Raw genomic sequence first — 23634 nt, 5'->3', positions numbered from 1 at the left:
TTGTTTCATTTTTTAACGAGGTCGACACGAGATAAGAATCGTCCTCGGAATCCACCATATTTACAGTATTTGATAGAGAATAAAAAACTGAAGGATGATTAAGGTTGCTGGAATAATCTTCGTGGTAATTTGGAAGACGAGAGCGATGGTGGTAATCTTCCCATGGTGCCTCTCCTATCATTGAATGAATGATTCCTTCGTCTGTCAAATGTACATGCGACGAAGGATTTGAAGAGGTGCCATATTCCTTTAGACCTATCTATCCAAACACTCGCTGAGCGTTGATTTGGGTTTGCCCCCCAGGCCAAGAAAATTGATTGCTACAATATTTCTAAAATGGCGATGATCCATGCTGACAAAATGTTTAGGAATCTTCTGAATCCATTAGATATAGAAGATTTCATATTCCACTGTGGCCACTTCTGGCAGATTACTCGGAGTTGTTAGGGCAAAAGTACCCATTAAGGCAGGGTCTTTTAGGAGACCTACTCTGATATTTTGGAGCGAATGATTGCTTCCATGGATCATTGGAATGCTTCCCGTAACTCGTGAACTGTTGGGGAGAAATGTTTGTTGGTCGAAGATTGTAATTCCTCCTTGGAAGGGAAATGCAATCTTCCTGAAGTAGGTTGACACAACTGCGGCCATGGCATATATCCAGGGCCTTCCCAGTAGGATGTTGTAATCGAGGTTTGCATCGATTACTTCAAAATCAATTTCTACTGTTTTACCCCCCAGTTCAACTTGCAAGTTACTTAAAATCCCGTATGGAGTGTATGATCATCCATCAAATGATTTTAACATTGCTGATGATCGCGACAAGGGTGGTGAGCCCAAATTTTTCCAGCAACTCATCGACATAATACATGTGGATGCCCCCTCATCAATAATTGTTCGATGAACAGTTTTGTTGAGGGCTTTCACTTGAATAAGGAAAGCTAGTTGAGCTGGTAACTGAGGGTCATATCCTTTATGATCAAAGACCACAAGATTGGAATCCATTGGGTCAATCCCACCGACTGCTGATAATAAAGCTTGCTCTTGGGAGAGGCAATTTTGCGGTACCTCAAGTGTCGACATAGCGGACGACGATTGGGCCAGGTCCTCTATTATATTATAATTCTGTGCTATTTTTGCACGAGGATTAAATGTCGATTTGTGTACTACTCCCTTTGGCGACTTTATTATTTTTTCAGGAATGATGGGTGGCACAACTTCGGTCAAAGTTGTTGTCGAACTACTAGGTTGTTCATTAGCCTTGTTATTCGACAGCTGTGGATTCCCGTAATCTTTATTCCTTGTCAAAGCATCATTTTGTTGCTTTGAGATAGACAACATAAGCACTTTGGATCGAGAATCATTTTGATTAGCAACCAGTTTGGTTCTCGGGTTTGGGAACGGATCAGTCAATACTGCTGAGGTTTTTGAACTCTTAAATAGTTTCTTAACTTTAGCTTTATGTGGAAAATCTCTCGTCCAATGATCCTCATCACATATATGACACCTCGCAGGGGGTTTCCTTTGCCCAAAAGGGTTTGTAGAAGGTTTTTCAGGAGATGACTCATCCTGCTTCTTTTTTCTCCCTTTCTTTTTATTCTTGCCCCCTGGTTGCTTTAGTTGTTTTCCCTTGTCGGTCGACACGACATTTACTTCCGAGGCAAGAAGTTCCTCATTTGCATTTTGACTAGAAATCTTACGAGCCTTTTCAGATGTAGCCTTTGCTGATTTCGTGTCTGTTGCGCCAATCACGCCATCACTGGCATGAGAGTCATTGTTTGATTTAGGAGGAGGTGGAACGTAAAATTCTGGTCTGGGAGCATCAGGTATTTTATCGTAGAGCATGCCAGACTGACTATAAATCAAGTCTAAATATTGCGCACGAGCAATAACTTTCTCTTCAGTGATGACTCCTCCCTTTGCCACATCTTCTGTAATGGAAGGTAATAATGAATTAATAAGCCATTCAGCTAAAAGCTTATTCGAAACGTACATTTTTACCATTCTACGACGACGTCGCCACTCATGAATATGATCGGATATGTGAGTGGCCGTTGTCTGTTTGAAATTGGTAAGAAGCTCTGTTCTTGTTTTTTACCTTATTGGTAACTAAAAATGGGTTAAAAAGGTTGTGGCTAGGGTACTGAAGTTGTCAAACGAAGCTCTCGGCAATTCGATATACCATTTTGCTTTCGGACCAGTTAACGTCCTCTGAAAAAGGTGAAGCCTAATCGAATCATCGTTTAGGGTGTTTGATGAACACCACATATGAAATGTCATCACATGATTCGACGGGTCTTCACCCGGATTTCCATTAAATTTAGGAATATCTGACGGAAGTTTATGCGGAATCACTGGCCACCAAGGGGCATAAGCAATTGGATCATTCGTCAATCGGTTTAGATATGGTAATTCTAGAGTTTCTACAAAGGGCAACTGTTGATTCAGGTTAGGCAAAGCATACCCAGGATAAGATGGAATCGCCTGAGCAGTGGGTCTTTGCATACTAGCATAATGTATTTGATGCTGGCAACTTTGACAAGGTTGATGGGCATAACCATTATAGTATGGTTGTTGATAACTGCTTTGGAAATGCAGTTGCCCATTACTTACAAAGACTTGTTGCTCAGGTCCTTGATATGATTGCTGGAATTGCGGTTGTTGAGATTGAACCAGCCCTGGTTGTTGGACCATTTGTTGTTGTCCAATACTAGATGATTGACCAAGATGAGGAGTCATAGTACTTGTTTGAGCCTGAGTTACTGCAGATAAGGAGGCCCTAACCTGAGGTTGTGATTGAGTCGTCGGGACAAGAGGCTGTTGTATTGCAACCTGAGAAACTTGGGGTTGACATACAACAGGTAGCGCTTGTACTTGTGACGCAGTCACCATAGCAGGTATAGTGGGAATATTCGACACAGGGTGGACTGGTTGCATTGAATATACAACCCTTGGTTGCTGAGGCAGTATTGGTACCCAACCGCTGGATGTAATTCCAGTTTGACCTAAACTTTGTTGTAAACTCCCATATGATTGTTCTCCAGGGGGGAACAATGAAAAGGCATACTGTCCTCCATATGGTGGCAATCCAGTACTTAAAGGGTAGATTGGCCTTTGAAGACACATTGGATCAATTTGTTGAGTTTCAACATAAGAAATACCAGATGATAATCCGGATGAAGAAATAGGAACAGACCATGTCGTCGAAACAGTCCGTGATTGGACTCCGACTTGTTGTTGATAACTTGCCGGGACAGATGGTATACCGGCGAACATTGTTGGAGTAGCAGCAGGAGGTTCTGCTGTTGCTGTGTCAGATGACACAGTCCTAGATGTTGACGGTTGTTCAGACATTTGTAGTCTATCCAAAAGATTACCTAGCGATTCTACAGGAACTTCAGCTGGTGGTAGACCAACTTCTGATGAAGAAGGATATAGAGTGATCCCGACCCCAAATTGCGATGAAGTATTCATTGGAGGATCTTCTACAATCTCTTCTATGGCAATCAGACCAGGTGGAAGGGGAAGACCGTCAAGTCCGTAGAATATTTCTGGTGCCGATGAAGGTACAAAATCGGTAGCGACAGATGTTTGAAGAGCAAGACTCTCCGAACCGGTTGAAAATGGAACTGGTTAGGTAACACAAGTGTTTACTCTCAGACTAGGATCAGTATCACTATCCTTCTATGGCTGCTGAACTTCTTCTGTAAAGGTAGGGATTCCAGAAATGTTTGGAGTAACCGGAGTCTCTGATGTTGTTGGAACACTTGTTCTAACTTTAACAGGATATTTGGAACCGGTTAAACGAGTTCGCTTTGTCCGTACTGGCTTCGATTCCAGAGACAAAGACGGTTGACTCGTAAGCCTCCGTGAACGATGGGGTTTCAATTGACTTTCTTCCACGATTGTGGATTACTCGATCAACTAAAATAAAGGGGAAGTATGTTTCCGAATTAGATGAATTTTAGACGCTTTGACACAACTTTCTTTTTCAATTTTTAAGAGTCGAGAAAAAACAAAAGATGACTCTAGTCTCCTTCGATCTTTAATGAGCCTGAAGTGACAAGTGCTCAGATGGACCTTTTCCGTTAAGGAGTCTGAAAAGGAACGAAAGGGACTGCTCTGGAAATCTAGGTAGAGGGATTACCAAACCAATCGCAAAACTGCAGAATACGTTTTACTGTACGACAGTCAATCTTCCCGAATGTTGTGTTCAGTGCATTGCGATCGATAGGGAGGTAGACACGACTTCCTATGGATAAAGGATTAAGCCTATTGTGGTCTCCCAAAATATACTCGACGGTACGTGGGAGCATAAGTCCGTACTGGTACTTATCGTCTCAAAGTGGAGGAATCACCCAACCATCAGTGAGAACAACAGTTACCAGGCTTTACAACGTCGGAATACGTCTCTAGCCTAGACTTCTAAATGTTGTGCGTTAGGTTCCAAAGCGTTGTTAGGTTCATTGAATTTATTTTATAGTTGATATTTTTTATGAAGTTTGCCTTTTAGGTTCACCGTGAGATGTAGATGTAATTCCTAAAATGAAATCTAAGATGATAAACAAACTTTTTATCTTCTTTGTGCAATGAAAATCCTAGCTACTAAGGAAAGAAAGACAGAATCTTTTCACAAAGAGAAAAGAGCACACTCTAAATGCACTTTCCTAAATCAAGCCAATCAGACTGTCTATATGCAAATGCACATGCATGTATTTGTTTTCGACTTTCTTAGTATATGAATGCTAAAAAGAAAGTTGATGCACAAATATGAATTTCTTTTCAAGCGACAAATATCAACAAGTTTCTTTTCGAAATAAAAAATGGAAACGATCACAACACCTTACGATTTTGAGATGAATAATTGTTCTTGACACTAGAAAATTACAAATTCAGACCAAAAACAATAGTAACAGGATAATCGACCATCAACAGCACTCAAACTCTTTCCTACGATTGAAATCGACACTTGCGACAGTTTCAAATCAAAGGACGACAGTACGATTATGCTACTTTTGCAAAGGAGAACTGTAAATGACTCAACAAACACACAAAAACATCTACAGTTCTTTTGTACAAAGGAGGTGGAATAACAGCAAGGAAAAGGGGTTTCGAACAGACATATACTGATAACAGGCAGCAAAATTTAGGAATAGAACTGGAAAGAATGAATCACAGAAACCAAAACCGCACAGAGCCTAGTCTGATCAGTGCACCAGTAACACAAAGAATTTGAAATGCAACGCACTTTGTCCACTCGGGAAGTGTGCTGAAGTTCAGATTCTCTCAACAGTACCTGCGCTGGGCTAGCAATGAGATTTTGTTTGGGTTCCGGGTTAGTTTGCAGTTCAGTTCTTGGGTTTTGGCCGAGCAAAAAGCAATCAGTAATGCAAAAATCAGGGGTAGATCTAAGGAGGATCTAAGAGCTATCACAAGGGAAATCAGATAGTTTGTGAATCAGTTGTTTAAATCATAAACAGATCCAGTAGATGGATCGAAGTAGCATTTATCTACTTTGCATTTGTTATGGCAAATGCAGTTTGAATGCTACCTGTAAGTTTATGAAACAAACAACAAAGAATGATAAACAAACAAACTAATACTTCCCCAGTGGAGTTGCCATTTTGTTACAGGGAAAAGTGTCTATATAGAACTGCTCTATCCCACTAAGGTGTGATAGCTGCCTTAGAAACAAATAGAGAAAAGCTACTTTTGTTTTTCCTTTATGAATTATAGATAGAGAGGAACAGAAAGACCAACCTCTGTCTTGCGCTAATCTCTTGATTCGATCCCTCTCTTCTTTGATAGTCCTCAGCTACTTGCTCCCTTGCACGCCCAGCTTCACAAAGTATCTGTAAGATCACAGAAGCATAGAACTATACAAAGACATGGATCTATAATCATAAACAATCTAGGATCAGATGTAAATTGACCATACAAATGTAACAAACATCAATGATACAAAAGCATGGAGGAAAACTCAAATAGCTTTTATTGATAAACAAGAAAAGAGCCAAGAGGAGTTACAACTAGTTGTTCTGACCTAGCATCAACCTCGCAGCAAAGAAGCCCCTCTTCACCTCAAACAAAGCTTAGATCACCCAACAATCTGATGTTTGTCTCCAAAAACCAACATCAATTCTTTACAATATGCAAAATTCCAGCCTCTGGATCTCTAGGATGAGGAATTCATATATAGATATTTGTAAGGGGGATGAGTCAGCTTGTGATTTGATTAGTGTCTTCTCTTTGATAGTTCTTGATGCCACTTGGAGATCTCATTGATCTCTTACTCATCCTTGGGCGATTTTGAGAGGCAAGTGTCCCAGGAGAAGTTTCTGGAAGATTTCATGATCATCCACCTCGCAAACTGTCTCCGTCACTTGTCTTTTCCCGTCCATTGCACCCAATAGAAGGGATTTTTGAAATGCAATGCACTTCTCATGTGTACAAGGTGCGATGCATCACACCCTGGCCATGGAGCAAGTGAAATGATCCAGTTTTGACCAGTTCTGAGTAGTTTTTCATGGAGAACTTCTGGGAGAAGCTGTAATCAGTTGACCTTGTTCTTTTAAGGGTTGGAACAACACCTTTAGGGACTTAGGAGCCCTTAGTTTCTGGACATTTATGCTTGGGGTTGTAGTGCCAAAAAATGTCTATAATAGTTATGAAGAGACAAATTAAAGAGTTGAAGTTGCGGCTAAGCCAGTGGGAAAGATCTCCTTAAGGAAGTCACACATCAAGTAAGGTTGTGCTCCAAATTTTGATGGTTTACCTTGTTGCATTTTTTCTTGAAGAATCATACATCTCCACTAAGTTTTGAAAAGCTTTGGAGCAGTTGAAAAGAACATTTAAATATAAGGAAGCTCAAAATAGAAAAATTTTGGTATTAAGTTGTGTTTTGGTGATTACACAGCAGTTTTGTAGCGCACTACGAAACTGCTGAAGATGATGCCTAATGCACAGTAGTTTTGTAGCGTGCTACGAAACTGCTGTAGCTACATAATTAAAACTCAGTCAACCAATTTTGAGGGACTGAGGGGAAATTTTTGAAAAAGGAATCTCTTCAAAGGATCATGTAATAGGTGTCAACATTCAACAAGGGAAGAAACAGGTGGAGGAAACATATATTTGAACTCTAAACTTTTTGTTATAAAGTGATCATAGTTACTACAGTTCATGATATGTCAGACAGCTTGGAGGAGGTCTTGTCTTCACACATGGGAAAGGTCGACAACACATAAAGGATGTGGAACTCTAATACATTTTTGTATAATTAAATAAGAAGGACATGGTTCATTGGTTTCGAATATCTTTGAGGAAAACCAAAAGCATATAAACAGGGGCAGTTTCCTACTTTTCAGGAGCAATTGAGAGATGTGACATTAAGGGCTAGAAGGCAGCTGCAAACATCCACCACAGCTAAATTAAAAGAGACCACTTGTCAAAGAACGAGAATTTATTGTAATTAATGCTATTATTAGCATGATATGGAGTTAGACTCCTAATTGCCTTAGGTTTCTAAAAAGTCTAGTTAGCAGTTTGTTACATTTAATAGGTAGTTAAATTTTGAATAGGTGTCATAGGAAGTAGAATTCGAGTTCCCCTCATGTTGGAGGAGGAATCTTAGCCTTGTAAAAGAATTCTATATATAGGAGAGAGGGAAATGTACCAGAGGTTGGAAAAACATTTCAAAGAAATTGGAACTATTATGCTATGTATATGACTCTGTTTTAGTAATACAAGACTTGGCTTTACTTCTCAAGAATCATAAGGGATTTACTGTTCAAAATGTTGTGTATTTTTCCTTTCCTCAGTATTTGCAGTAGTATAGATGTGTGATTACTTAGAAATCACTAATTGTGCTCTAATTTCCTTCACATAATAAACTGTGTCATCCCATATCTTTCTGGTGTGTTCTGAATGGTAGAATTCTAATTGTATTGACTTCTATGTAAGGTTTATATCATTGTTATACTGAAACGATTTTGACTCCATAAGCCCAATGGATACCTTCTAGTTGTGTTTCCACCACTTATATTTCTGCATTTGTTGTACAAGAGTTAGCCATCTTAATCATAATTAAAAAAATCATAAATCCTTTGAGAGAGCCCTCTCAGGTTGGGGAGGCTAAGCCTCAGCCTAAAGTAGGTTTGGAATAGTTACTTAAGGTCTTCCTGGTCAGCAGCCTTCTAGGGTCTGATTTTGAGATAACATAACCACTCAAAAAATTAGTCATTTGTATTAAATACTATCTTCCATTCATCACTTCCCTTATTTTAATCTAATGACATCTACCCTTCAAATCAACCTTGAAAATTACTTTGACCCAATAAAAAAATCCATGAGAACATCCACTCTAGGGATATATGATAGTGATGTTATTAATATCCTACAAAATCTCTACACATCCAATATTAGCCTCCTTTCTTGGGTGCTAACATTGTCAATACAACATTGAGATCTAACTCTCTTTGATTATCCCTATGTCAAGTAACTCTTGTACATATCTATTCAATTATTCACTATATATTGGACTCGTCTAATAAGGAGTTTTATTAGGAAAACTTGAACCTGATATCACTCCATTCTAATTTGATATACATCGCATGGATAGCATTATTGTTGGTAAATACTTTGTAGAAATCCTCAAATTCCTTTAATAAATATTGAATTTCTAGTGTATAGAGTTTCTCTTCAAACCTTCCTAGACTTTTTTTAGCATTATGACAAAAAAAAAATTGGTATTCTTCTATTTCTTCAAAAACTCCTTAGTTGAACATAAAATAATTCATCTATTACTATTACCCACATGTTGGTTATTGTTGCTTTCTACGTCCATCAATGTACCTTCCAACATTAGCTATTTTTGGAAATACAAAGAGGGGATTGAATCGATATTTCACTTAAATTAGTTAATTTTTAATCTTCAGAGAATTAAATAATATTATCATTAGATCAAAACATAAATCAACAATGCCATTCAACAATGCAAAACATCAAAGACAATACATGAGATTTTTATATGGAAACCCTTTATAGGAGAAAAGACATTGACCACTTTTAATATAGGTCTTTAGAAATTACATCAACAGGAAGCTCCAACTTCTAATATTCTCCAGCAATAAATGGAAGGACCAAACCAATGATTTATTAGCTCCAATTCCTTGATTTACCATCTCCAACTAGAGGGATGATCCAGTGCCCTTATTTAGTAGCTCCAACTTGAATCATGCTCCAATGCCTTGTTTTTATTAACTTTGACTAAAAGGATGCTTCAACACCCTGCATAGGCTCCAACCTACGCTAGCATCACCTTGTCGCCCCGAAGTGTTCTCAAGATCCAAACTGAAGGAGGATCCAATCTCTTCCTTCCACCATCCAACCACCCTAAAGATAAAATATGAAATAAATAAGATAGATAACACTTGTCACACTACTTAGTCATTGCACCTAATCAACAGTACTCTCTGATCAACATGCACATCAAGATATTAAACCATATTGTCATTGTTTTCAATACCACGTACTCTCACTGTATTGTCTCTACTTTTTTTCAATTGTAGTAATATTTTCACAATATTGTTGTTGCTGCCACTACTGCCTCAACACATGTTGCAACGTACCAATCAATTTAGATCTTTGTAGACTCAGTCCTCATAAGATATTTTCCATACCCTAGGAGTAACATAAACAATTGTTAAAAAAATACTAACAACTCTAACTTTTGTAGTAGTAGCATATTGAGCCAAACCATAACCATAGGATAGTCAATAATACATCAAACTGTAGGAACAATATTATGCTCAACAATGACATGGACAATAGTAGTAAAAAACTTAGCAATATCTTTATAAATTATTTTTTCCTCATATCATCTACAATATAATTCACGGAAGATACTTTTTCTCTTGGTACAACAACATAATATCTCCGATCATTAAATTTTTGTAATATATATTTACTAGGAAAACTTGTTGCATACATAGTTATGATTGCATACAAATCCTAGTAGTATATTCTGACAACAAAAATCCTCTCAAGGAACAACATTAATGCTATATGTATATAAGGTTGAAACAAGCAAACTATAGTTCAAAAATCATATCTTCTTATTGCAACGACTGTAGCATATTCTGATCCTTTTAGAATTCAATAATATATGGCATCAATATGAACTCAATATAATCACCACTAGACTTCATGATAATATGAGGATTATGTCCAACAATATTCTTCCACTATCATCATTATTGTTTGCAATATACTATTAAAATTTGTTTGTCCTTATCAACCTTATTCACCAAATGAGTATTTAGATCAACATTGGCAACAATACTCCGTAATATCCCTGAGGTAGCTCATCAATAAATCATGCAGAAATATTGGTAAATCATGATCAAAATTTTTCCTAACAATATATACCAATGGAAACACATTAAGAAATCACCTGCAATCAATAATATCCCATTAATCTAAAAATTATTCACATAACTCGGAAAATCAATCTCAAAAATTATGCCTTGGAATCTATCATGTGCACAGGTCACTTATTCGCTAACTAGGATTCCATCATGGATCAAACCTTTAAGTATAAATTAATAACCTAAAGATATTTCATCAGTAATGCTCAAAGAGGGTTGGATTGAACCTATTTTCACTGCTACAACACCCTCCAAAATTTTTCTATATTCGAATTTTGGAGCCCACCTTCCATCATTCGAAGCGTCACTTTTGGTCCTGAAGTGTCATTTTATGTGTTTGTAGATGTTTCAAGTGTTCATCTTCCTTTCTAAGTGTCATGAGATCACTAAGAGAAGAAATTTCACACTTTGGAGTCATAGTATACTTCCTAGTCATAAAATGACACTTATTTGTTGCAACTGGACATACTTTGTTTATTTCACTTGGAGAGTGTTTATGAACTAGCATTTTGATGTATATTTATTAGTCTTGGGTCCTGTCTAAGTTTTTCTGTTTTTCTGAGATGTGTAATGCTTGAAAATACCCCTAAGTCATTGTGTTTTTACATGTTTCACCAATCGATACTTAGCCATTTTTCTAACTTTGCAAGCCTGACCTATAGTCTAGAAGAGCACACTACATGCCTCTAAGGCCTACTGGAGACCGTCCTAGTCAACTAGGTTTGTGACCTGCACCACCATGATCCCTATTTCTCCTTCTCTCCTATGAATTATGTAATTATTGTCACCAGACCCTCCTTGATGCTTGTCCTGCCTCACTGTGCCAGTCTTGCCTCTACCTTCCATTGTGGTACACTATGCACTCCTTGTGGGTAGTGATCCCTCCCACTATGCCTTAATACTATGACTTATGCCTTCCTTTTTTCCATGGCCTTCCTCCGTAGTGCATGACGCAGTTTCAGTTGACAATATTGCTCCCTTGACTCTTGCAACTATGACCAGTGCCCATATTGCCTTCTCCTCCTCCAAAGCTACACATGGTGCAGTCTCAGTGGGTAGTGAACCCATCCTCTATCTCTTGCAAGTGTTGTATGTGACCAAAATTCTTCTCTTTCTCTCTCTCTCTCCTTTTCACATTGTTGAGCCGCAGTCAGAAAAGTTGCATGAAACATGATAGAATAAGATATTTTTAAGCCAATGTTTGCTTTCCATGAGTGAGCTATACTTGCAGGTGTTCAATTAAGCATGGAAAATATTTGTGAGGACATTTGTCAAGAAAGGCTACCCATGAAAGTGTCTTGAAGGCAAAAGGAACACATGAACCTTGTTGTAGTTATTGAAGGAATGATGGGTCCAGATGATCAAGGTGACTCATGAAGACTCCATGATTTCTCAAGACCCTTTGGAGGGTAGAAGGAAATGACAATGCAAGATATGTTACAAGTATTGAAGGCATAGTGGTAGTGTCATCAATTCTCAAATAAATCCATGTTACAAGTCACTATGAGTCCAAGTCATCAATGTATATGAATTTTCATGTTGTCATCACATGATGATGTGGAAATTGATGTTGTAATTTTGGAAGATATTGTAAATTTAAATATGTGGAAATCCAAGAGTCATATATGGATAATAGAGTCATTAGGAAAATTCCAAAAGTCTCATGTAAGTCGAAAGGTCACATTAGAAGTCCAAGAGTCATGAGGTTAGTCCAAGAGTCAAGAGGAATATGAAAGGTCATTCCACTTGTTATAAAATAATCCTCATTACTCAAGCAAAGGACTTTTCACCTTGGCTTCTCCAACCAGGCATTAGTGAGAAAGATTTTTCTTTTGAATAGCAAGTAGTGGCTTAATTCTCCACTATTAGAGCTAGTGGTGTCTCACTGTATCATTTATATTAGAAATTTTGATTAATATTTGAAGCTCATTGAGCCAACACACTTTCATACAAATATCATGAATATAATAAGACTATTATTTTTATGTTTGCGGTATGTGTTTTATGTTTTCATGTACTAAAAAAAATGAACTTTTTCATTGGCTTTGGTGCTCACTTATTGATTGTGTGTTCTTATTGTTTTAATGATCATTATTTCCATGTGAACTATTTCTCTAGACAATCAATTGTTCTTTCATATAGATGTGTTTGTGTATCTATTAGAATAATACTAATACTTTTCTTCTAAAGACTCACTTTTACTCCTTTTAGGTGAAAGAACCTTGGTAAATATTGCAATTGAACATTTCACAAGGCATACTCACTTGCTCATTCAAAAGTACATGTGCATTTCTTCTTATTCTAACTATTGCATCAAAGGAAATATTTAAGAAAATGGAAATTGACCCACATTTATGGATGGGGCTTCTATACCAAATAGTGTGAGGTCTAATTTAAACTTCATACCAGGGAGACCCCCTGTATGTTGGAGGGATCCAACACCGTCAACATTATGGTGCTAGAAGGAGCACGCTCTTTTTATGGTTGATAGTTCACCACATCCTAACAACCAACCATTTGTGTAAGGCACTAACGGTATTTGTTTAACTCCAACTCACATCCCTGAGATAGGGTAGTCCTCTCATTGAAGTGTAGAACAATATTTTGAAGACACTTAAAATTAAATCTGGACAATTCAGCCCACTAATCATTAGTTGTTAAAATATCTTGGTTTACTTCTTTTTGTTGTTATTCTTCCTTTTTTATGGACTTGACCCGCGAAAGTAACCAAATGCTAGAAATACAAAACAATATTGCGAGAAAAACAAAAATATCACATGAATTAAGATAATTTGCATTGATATTTTATTAGTCAGAAGTACAAGACAATGTTCACTTTCCTCTTCAAGGGGGAAATCTCCAACAGATAAAAGCTCAATTACAATAAAATTCAATGATTCTTCCCTTGATATCTAAGACTATTTATAGATTTATGACATCCAAACCCATAAATACTAGTAGTCCCTTGCATAATATGGGTTAACCAATATATTTATTAACAATGGCCAATTTATAACTAATTGTGGTCCCTTTTCTATAATGCAGGTCAACCACTTACAATTATTATTAATGTGGATAACTACTTACGGGCTTTATTGACTCAACTAATTAAATATGACTCTGACTAGGACCCTTACCCTTATTACATAGATAAAGGTGTTATGGTTGGACCCTAACATGCTTTCCCCCATCAAAAGAAGCCTTGTCCTCAAGGCTGAAGCTGTGGAAACTGTTGAAGAATAATGGTTGGTTCCCATGTTACGTCTTCTAGAGAGGTGTCTTTCCACTTGATGAGGACTTCCTTCATCATACAGCTGTGAAGATTTCTTTCATGAGTATCAAGGACCTATTCAGGTCAGAGCCAATGTGAATATTCCTCATCTAATTCTGGATGACTTGCTTGAACACTGCAATTGTTTCCTGCAACTTTCTTAAGGAAGGATACATGGAAGACAGGGTGTATTTTTTAAGTAGTCGGTAGGGATAGTTTGTAAGTGAATGCTCCTATACATTTAAGTACTTGATAAGGCCCATATAATTTTGGTACTAACTATTGGCCACGCTTTTCTTTGAGAGAGTTTTTCTTATAAGGTTTGAGTCATAAGAACACCTGGTCACCTACATGAAAAAACTTCTCTGAATGGTGTTGATTATCTTGTTGCTTCATTCTATTTTGAGCTTGATGTAGATTATCATTGAGCTGAGAGATCATGAAGGCATGGTTCTGTAGGCACTGATCAACTTCCTCTACTTTGGAAGATCCTCGAATATAAAAAGCTAGTGAAGGTGGGATTTGGCCATACATTTCCTCATATGGTGTCATATTGGTGGCTTCATGATAATTAGTATTATACCATCATTTGGCTGAAGGCAACCACTATACCCATTGATGCTTCTTGTCTGAAGTGAAGCATGTCAGATAGGTCTCTAAACATTTGTTGACAACTTCTGTTTGACCATCAGTTTGGGGATGATAAGTTGTTCTCATTTGGAGTTTCATGCCCTATAGCCTTAAAAGTTCCTGCCAATTTTTTCTAGTGAAATTGAGGTCTCTATTAGACACAACAGAAGTCAGCATGACATGCAATTTGAATATTTGTTCCATGAAAACTTGAACCACCAATGTTGGGGTAAATGTGTGTGGTAGAGAGAAAAAATGAGCATATTTGGAAAGTCTGTGAACAACCACCATGATGACTTATTTGTTACTTGAATTTGGGAGACTTGTAATGAAATCCATGGAAACATATGTCTAGATGGAAGCAAGGGAGTGGCAAGATTTGTAAGTTCCCCTATAGCTTGATCGTTTTAACTTTGTTTCACTGATATACATCGCATTTAACTACAAAAGTAAGAATTTTGTTCTTCATGTCGGTCCAAAAGAAAGAGTGGCATTCTCATGAATAAGTCTTCTGAAAGTAGGAATGTCCTACAATCAGAGAGGAGTGTAGATCTTCCAAGGCGTAGGTTTTTAGGGTGGATTTCAGAGATAGAACTATTTGATCCTTATAGCAAAGAAACTTATCCTTACAAGAGTAGTCCATTCAGGAATTAAGATATGCTCGTAATATACTAATGACATGGGACAGAGAGGGGTGGGAGAACCATTCACGATGGGATTATTCAATCCAATATGGTATGGGTAGAGAGAGGGATAAAAGGGTTCCATCATCCTCAAATTGGAGTGATAAGGCATTGACCGCTACATTTTCATGACCCTTGTTGTAAATTATCTCATAATTATATCCCATCATTTTTGTGAGTGATTTATTTTGTTGTGATGATGATAGACACTACTCAAGGAAATAATTTACACTAAGATGGTCAATGCAGATTTAGAAACGATGTTCCAATAAGTATGGTCATCAAGTGTCTACTGCATGTAAGATGGCCATTGTTTCTTTCTCATATGTAGATTAAAGTAGATGTTTTCCACTGATTGTTTAACTCATGAAAGCCAATGGTTTACCATCCTTCATTAATACTACACAAATTCTCATATCTAAAACATCAATTTCAATCAAAAGGGTTTTGTAAAGTCTAGTAAAACCAACACTGGAGTGGAGCACATGGCCTATTTGAGATCCAATAAGGCCTGCAAAGCGTTGTCAGTCCAGAGAAATGAATTTTACTTGAGAAGATTAGTGAGGGGTCAAGGAATGTGTCCATAATTGCAGAAAAATTTATGATAGTAGCCCATGAGACCCAAGAATCTCCTCAAAACTCTTCAAGGTTTTTTGTTCGAGCCAATCTTGCATTGCTTGAATCTTTTTCGGATCAACCCTCACTCCTTCACAACCCACAATGTGTCATAAATACTCTACTTCTTCCATGCCAAAGGAACACTTGGATATTTTGACAAATAGTTTATGATTTGGATAAGTTGCAATACTTGGTCAACATGTTGAAGATGAGTGTCCCATGTTATGTTGTAGATGAGAATATCATATAAACAGAACAAGACACTTTTTTTGGGATATCATTTCAAAAGGTGGTTCATGAGGCTCTAAAAGGTGGATGGGGAATCATTAATACCAAATGGCATGACTAGGAATTCATAATGGCCTTCATTAGTTCAAAAGGTTGTCTTTGGAATGTGAACTTCCTTCATCTTTATTTTTTGATTGCCCAAGCGAAGGTCCATCTTCGTAAAAAATTTGGCACCATGCAATTTATCAAGTAGATCATCAACTATTGGGATAGGAATTTTGTCCTTTCCAATGATATATTTAAGGCCCTAAAGTCTAGACACATGTGGCATTCACTATCTTTCTTTAGAACCAGAACCATTGGAGATTAATAAGGGATGGTGTTGGGATGAATAATGCGAGCTTCAAGGAGTTCCTTGATAATTTTTTCAATTTCATTATTTTGTGCAAAAGGATATTTATAGTGGCATACATTTGGTGGCTGAGTACTTGAGAGGAGGGGGATGCTATGATCATGTTCAACCCTAGAGGGTGATAGCTCCTTAGCTTTGTCAAAGACCCGCTGGTGGTGATCTAATACTTGTTTCATATCGATATGAATGTGAGGAGGAGTGGATTCAATGACATGGATGGCATTAAATTGTGCTACTATCCCATCATGACCCTTTTCTAAAATTTTCTCCATTCATTGCGAGCTGATCATAGTAGGATCACCTGCCTGGATTCCCTGTAGTGTATGAGTGTAGCCATTCTACTTAAAGCTCATATATAACTCCTATAATTCCATTGTGATAAGAACTAGTGTGTGAATCCATTCAACACCAAGGAAAATTTCACAAAAACCCATTTCAATGGAAAACATGTGGTTTTTGAGGTGATAATCCCCCATTTGAAGCTTAATATTTTCATAGTGTCCTTCACATTTCATGGTCCCCACATTAGCGATAAGGACATAGAAATTAGAGACCACACTAATAAAATAATGAATGACTTATGGTACTCTCTTATGGACAAAGATATTTGTGCTTCCACTATCAATCAACACCAATACTAACTGATGTTTAATAAAACCTCAGATTTTGAGAGTCTTAGGAGAATAATTGTCGGTCAGTGCATGGAGTGAGATAACTGTCTCATCTAGTGTAGTTATAATATCAGTGTCTCGGGTTATTAGGGTTAGAAATCTTCCTCCATAAGCATTTGAAGGGATCAACCTTCATCGACAGAGCTATTTTCAATAGTGTCGATTTGAAATAATTTTGGTTCCTTGCATTTATGTCCCAAGGAGTATTTGTCATCACAGTAGTAGCAGAGTCCCTGTTTCCTTCTTTCATCCATTCCTGTCGATGACACCTTTTGAACCTTAAGTGTTTGGGTGGGGCCCATAGGAGGGTTGGGACATGCCCATGTGATAAAATTTGGATGAATAGATTTAGAATTTAAAGGGACTTCTGCATCTATGGCCTTGAGACATGCTTCCAACCAAGTAGATGGGTGATGCATTCAGACATGGGCTTGGATGGCTTCTTTTACGCTACTAATGAAACATTTTAAGTAAAAGGAATATCCTAGTCCCTCAGTCCAAATCACCAATTGTTCAAATGTTGCCATGTAGTCCCATACTATAGCCATTTTCCTTAGCTTGGTGAGATGACCTAGAAGGTGAGATTCCCAATCAAAGTGGTCACAAATGCCTTTATAGAACATGGTCCAAGTTGGCCTCCTTGGAGAAGATTTTCAATTCCACTACCATCGCTCTTAGTCCAAGTAAAGAGCGAAAATATGTAGTTTAGTTTCATCATCCCAAATACTGTTAAGGTGGAAATATTGCTCCATTTATTCCACCCATACTACCAGTTTAGAGCCATAAAATTTGTACATGTCCAGCTTGGGTGTCCTATCGCTTGAATATTGGTGACCTGAATGGAAAATAATCTGATGGATAGATTCTCCTTCTAGGTGTGCATCCACAATGTGTTATTCCCTCATGGTTTCATGAGAATTGGTCAGGCTGTGCAATACTTGTGAGATTTTTTCGAGTTTTTCTTGAAAGGATGCTTGGAATTCATTGAATTTTTTCCCAAGGACCTCAACCTTTTCTGGAGCCATAACTTGAGACCGAGTACCTTACATACACTAGCCATGGTCAAATTTTGAGCTTACTTAAGAGTAGTATGGTTGGAAAGAGGAAAATCTCACGAGTCTAGTGATGTGGGTCACTTGAGACCCCGTAGGGAAAAATTTGGGACTGCATGAAAAGTGAGGGCTTATTGTTGAATGGCACCACTGCGATCAACTCGTCGTCCTGACTTTCATGGGCTATGTCTCTTGCAAGTGTCCTGTTAGGGTCCTACAAATTTTATAGGATGAGTTATTACCTGATTATTTGGGTTTGGGAGATGTAAATAATATTTCATCCTGCAAATTATTTCCAAGAAAAAAGAGAAGAGGTAAAGAAATGGGCTTGCAAGACAAAATGCACCCTTAGGATAAAGTAATTATGTTTTAGCATAAATTAATTTTGTTTTAATAAAGTTAATTGTGTAATTTAAACATAATTAATTAATATGTAATAAATCTCGCAAGTGACAAAAGGCAATTTTTGTATCTTTTAAGTTGTATGCTCCATTTGATTGTTCGAAGGACTCCTCATCAAATCAATGACCGACAAGGTTTTTTGGTCCGCGCTACTCGTCCTACCTTTATTCTTAAGGGGGTCTGAAAAGTGGTTTCCTCCTCGTTAGTCCCACCCTTACGTGTCACCTCAGTGTTATTTGTTACCCCCCCCCCCCCATAAACAACTTACCATTTCAACCCCCCTCAGAAATCTGCCAACCTTCTCCCCCTTTCCCGCTAGCTCTTCCCACGCGCTCCCCTCCACTCCTATCCCGACACCTAGCCATGTCCGTTATGTAATTAACATTTAACCTCACTGTCACTCCCACACCACTCATTGCCTTCCACTTAGACTATTGCCCCCACTGAACTCAACGTCATGTCTCCACATCATCCCCCACCTCCATGTCACCTCACGCCTCCATGTCATATGTTTGTTTCATGGTCAGTTAAAAATATGTTTTTCATATACAACACAGTCATTTTAAACATGGTTTACAAACATCTGAGAATGGATTTTCAAAAACTGAAAGACATTTTTACTGATAACATTCTCATGTACAAAAACCTCTGTCAGTTTTCTAACAGTTGTTATGGTTTGGGAGATTCATATGAATCTTTGTAGGTATATTTTCCCGATTTTTCTTGTTTTTAGTCAGCGTTTTCAAAAGCAGTTTCCGAGCAGGTGGAAATGAATTTTCAAAAACTGAAAGAAATTTTTGTTTCCAAGATCATCATTTGCAAAAACCTCTCTCATTTTTCTAATAGCTATTATGGTTTGGGATATACAAAGGTAATACAGGACCCTATGTTTCAAAATTTCGGGAGTAAAAATATCAAAGACTGTTAGTGACTTGGATGCCACCTCATCAAATAAGATTTACTATTAAATTCAAATTGATCTTATTTATCACCAACAATCCACAAAGACAGTGCCAACTAGATTCATTAGTTTTGAATGTCCTATATTTCAGTTCTATTTGTGTAATATAGTTTGAGATATTTATAAACAAATCTTGATATTTTTTCAAGATATTTTAGTTTAGAATTTTTAAAAATACTTAATTATTTGAAGTAAGATATGTTGATTGTTGAATATAATTTCCTCTGGGAATTGTAATTTTCAAGTTGTTGGAAGCATCAATAATACAAGGACATTTTCACAAGATTCATGTGTTGTACGAATTGGTGATGTTTTTCTTCGGTTCACGTGTTTAATCATTGTCTTCTTTCTCTGTCATTTCTGAAAAGCTAAATTACATAACAAAAACTGTGATGAATAGGATATGTTATAACAGAATACCCTATTCTGGTTGTTAGTAATTTATATGTTTTCTGCTGAACTCAAATTAAGGAATTCTTCGTTGCTCCTTAGCTTCTACTCAATCTTACACTTCTTCTGTTTCATAATGCATTTAAAATTCTGAAAGATCCAACTAGTGCAACCTAGCTTGCCTTGTGAAACTCCTTCAAAATTGGATGTAGATCCAGTTAATCTTTAGACTCCATAACCCACTCGAATTATAACAATTTAATCAACCAAGAAACCAAATAAAAACAATTACTACAGTAATAACTAGCCTAAAATTCACATCAAACATAGCTAAATTTTACAAAGAGATCCCTCTAACAATGTAAACTTTGAAACGGAAACTATAAACACAAAACAGGTGCTCTAGCCAAAAGACCCCATAAAAACATAAAAAACAATGCTAAAAACGAAAAGTGTTGATGCTGAAATAACACCTTTTTTTTCTTGGGTAAATTTTCAACATGTTTTAAAAATGGAAGTGAAAACCATTTTTTTGTGCAAAAACTGTCCAAAAAACACCCTCAAAATGAAAAGTGTTCACACTGACATAACACTTTTTTTTTCAAGGGTCAAATTTCAACATTTCGAAATAATAGTGTAAAATATTTTATCTTGACCCCCAAAAACATTAAAATTAAAAAAAAATAATAATGAAAACATAAAATAAAATAAAAAATTAAAACAATGAAAAAATACAAAAGAAAAAGAAGTTTAAAAAATAACAAAACATAAATTAAAATATATACTAAAAAAAAATAAAAGAAATCAATCATAAAAAAAAAAAAAAAAAATTACGATAAGAATCAAAAAACTAAAAAAATAAATAAAACTATAAACAAATAAATAGTAAAAAAAACATATTTAAAAAAATGGAAAAATCAAAAAAATATCTTGTAAACCATAAAAAAAAATATGCAAAAAAAAAAAAAAAAACACAAAACAAAACAAACAAACAAACAAACAAAAATATGGAAAAGAAAAAAAAAATTTAAAATAAACTATAAAATTAAGTATGTAAGAATAGAAAAATTAAAAAAAATTAACAAAAAAATTAAAATTAAAAACAAACTATATTAAAAAAAATAAAAAATAGAAAATTAACAAAAGAAAAATTAAAAACTACTAAAATTAAGATTAAAATGTTGATTACTTAAAAAAATAAATATAAAAATATATATAAAAAAGACAAAAAATAAAATAAAAAATGTTAAAAAAAAAAATATCTCATAAACCATAAAAAAAATTATCAACAAATAATTTTTTTTTTAAACAAATTTAATTTTTTGTTTAAAATTAAAAAAATAAAAAAAAAATTATTTAAAAAAAAAAATTAAAAAATTATTAAAAAAATCTGATTTTTTTAACGTATTTTTTTTATTTAGGAAAAAAAAAACAAAAATCTCGTGGCCCCTCCGCCCGCTCGCCACCCATGGTGGCACAACCCTTGGTGGAGGGACTGTGTGTAGGCCCTCCGCCCAGGGTTGTGCCACCACGGGCGGCGGGCTGGCAGAGGGGCCACAGTTTTTTTTTTTTGAAATAAAAATAATAATACGTTAAAAAAAAATCAAAATTTTTCAATAATATTTTTAATTTTTTAATATTTGAATTTTTCAATTTTAAATGTTTTGATTTTTAATAAAAAAATAAAATTGTTTAAGTTTTTTTTAATAATTTTTTTTTTTAAATTAAATAAATAAATAAATAAATAAAAATTGTTTAAAAAATATGCTTAAATTTTATTTTTTTAAATTTTCTAATAATTTCCTATTTTTTATAAATAAAAAAAAATTGTTTAAATTTTTTATTTTTATTTTTCAATAATTATTTTTTTTAAATAAAAAAAAGAAAAATTAAAATTTTTTAGTCTTTAATTTTTTTGTTTTTAAATAAAAAATGTAAGCTTAATGAAAAAGGTTTTTTTTTTTTTTTTTTTTTTTCATTAAAAATACATATTTCTTTAATTTTTTTTTTTTTTTTTTTTTTAATTTGAAAAGAAATATATATTTTTAAAATTTTCATAATTATTTGTTTTTTTTTTTATATAATTTGAGTTTTTTTTCTTTTAATAAGTTTATTTTTAAATGTTTTAAATATCAATTTTACTAGTTTTTTTATTTTTTTTCTGTTGATTTTCTATTTTTTTATCTACTTTGTTTTTAAATGTGTTTTTTCTTTCCTTCTTTTTTTTTTTTTTCTTTTTTTCCTTTTTCTAGTTTTTGTTTTGTTTTTTTTTTTTCTTAATTTTATATATATATTTTTTATTTTTTTTTTTTTTTGCAAATTCTTTTATGGTTTATGAGATAATTTATTTTTTTTAAACATTTTTTATTTTGTTTTTTGTCTTTTTTTTATATATATTTTTATTTTTGTTTTTTTAAGAAATCAACATTTAAAAAAGAAAAAAAAACTACTTGAAAATTTGCTAAGTAATCATAATTAAAAAAAAAAAAAAAAAAAAAAAAAATTGGACATAATAAATTTTAAAGTGTGAAAAATAAGTCCTCTAAAAAAAAGGTATGCTACATCAACACGTTGCATCAGCACATTTCAGAATCAGCATGAAAATCACTAAAATTTAAAACCAATATTTATATTTGATACATAAGAAAATTTAAAGTGTCAAAAATATGCTCCCAAAAAAAAGAATTGTATTTTGCATTACCACTTTTCAAAATCGAGTCACGTTTTTACTACCCCTACAATATGGGTAATTGTATCAGTTATTTAAAGTGCCAAATACTCTTCCCTAAAAAAAATATGTGTGTTCTGCATCGCCCCTTTTCAAAATCGGGTCAATTTTTTGCTATCTCTACAAAACGGGTAACAATATCAGTTCCCGTTTCAAAGTTTACGTTGTTCCTCTCTAAAGGTGGTAGGGCTAGATCCCAGCTTCCAAAGTGGTTTTGATGTTTTCCTATGTGTTTACTCCCTCAACCTCAAAAATACAGAACGATAACATAGGGTGACCATACTAGGGACTCTGAACATTTCAGGTTCTTAAGAAAATCATATCAAGTTCCAGATATGATTACTGATGGTGGACAGTGATCAGACACAAGAAGGTTGTATCATTCACCTGGCGACTCCATGTTTCAAGAATCCAGAGCTCAAAGTTTGTATGGAAACTCCCTTATCCAAGAATCTAGAATTGTAAAGCACTTATGGTGACTCCATTCCATTGTTGATTGTTTTTAAAATGAGTTCAAGAATACAATGCATGTATGCTCCTATGCACAGATCAACAATTCCAGGTTTTCCAAATCCCATGCCTAGAATTGATTGGTTAACTTATCTTTTGTTGTTTCAAGATTAAAAAATAGATGATGTTGTTGTATATTTATTGAGGTTTCATATGCACATCTGTAAGCTTAAAGTCAAATTTCATGAAGATTGTCTTATGAAATTTTTTTATGGAAACATTGGAGGAAAATGATAGACCTTCGTATGAAAATATGCCTGTTGCTCGTATATGTTCGTTAAAGCATTTTCATGCAATATTTTGTGAGAAATACATAGAGGATTATCCATCTTTGTTGCTGATTCAAAACTACTGTGATCATTTTGAAAATTTTATTCAATATCTGGAAGATTACTATGATGATGATCAGTTAAAAAACGATTAAATACTAGAGGCTTTAGAGGAAAATCCATTTCAACATTATGAACAAAAAATAGAAGTCTTGCCTAAATTATCTTCCCCTTAGGAAGAAACAAACGATATATGTTGTCTATATGTTCATGAATACTCCCCACAGGAAATAATTCTTGCAGCACCAGAACAAACTGATCAGCGAGAGGTTAAGGAAGAAATTTGGCAACCTGAACCTGATCAAGAAGAGGATAGCAGTAAAAATCG

Source organism: Pinus tabuliformis, chromosome Q (assembly GCF_031772625.1).
Source record: "Pinus tabuliformis cultivar Carrire ecotype Pingquan chromosome Q, CPIR1, whole genome shotgun sequence".
NCBI lineage: Eukaryota > Viridiplantae > Streptophyta > Pinopsida > Pinales > Pinaceae > Pinus > Pinus tabuliformis.
The sequence above is the reverse complement of the archived record's forward strand: the minus strand, read 5'-3'. Positions refer to the sequence as shown.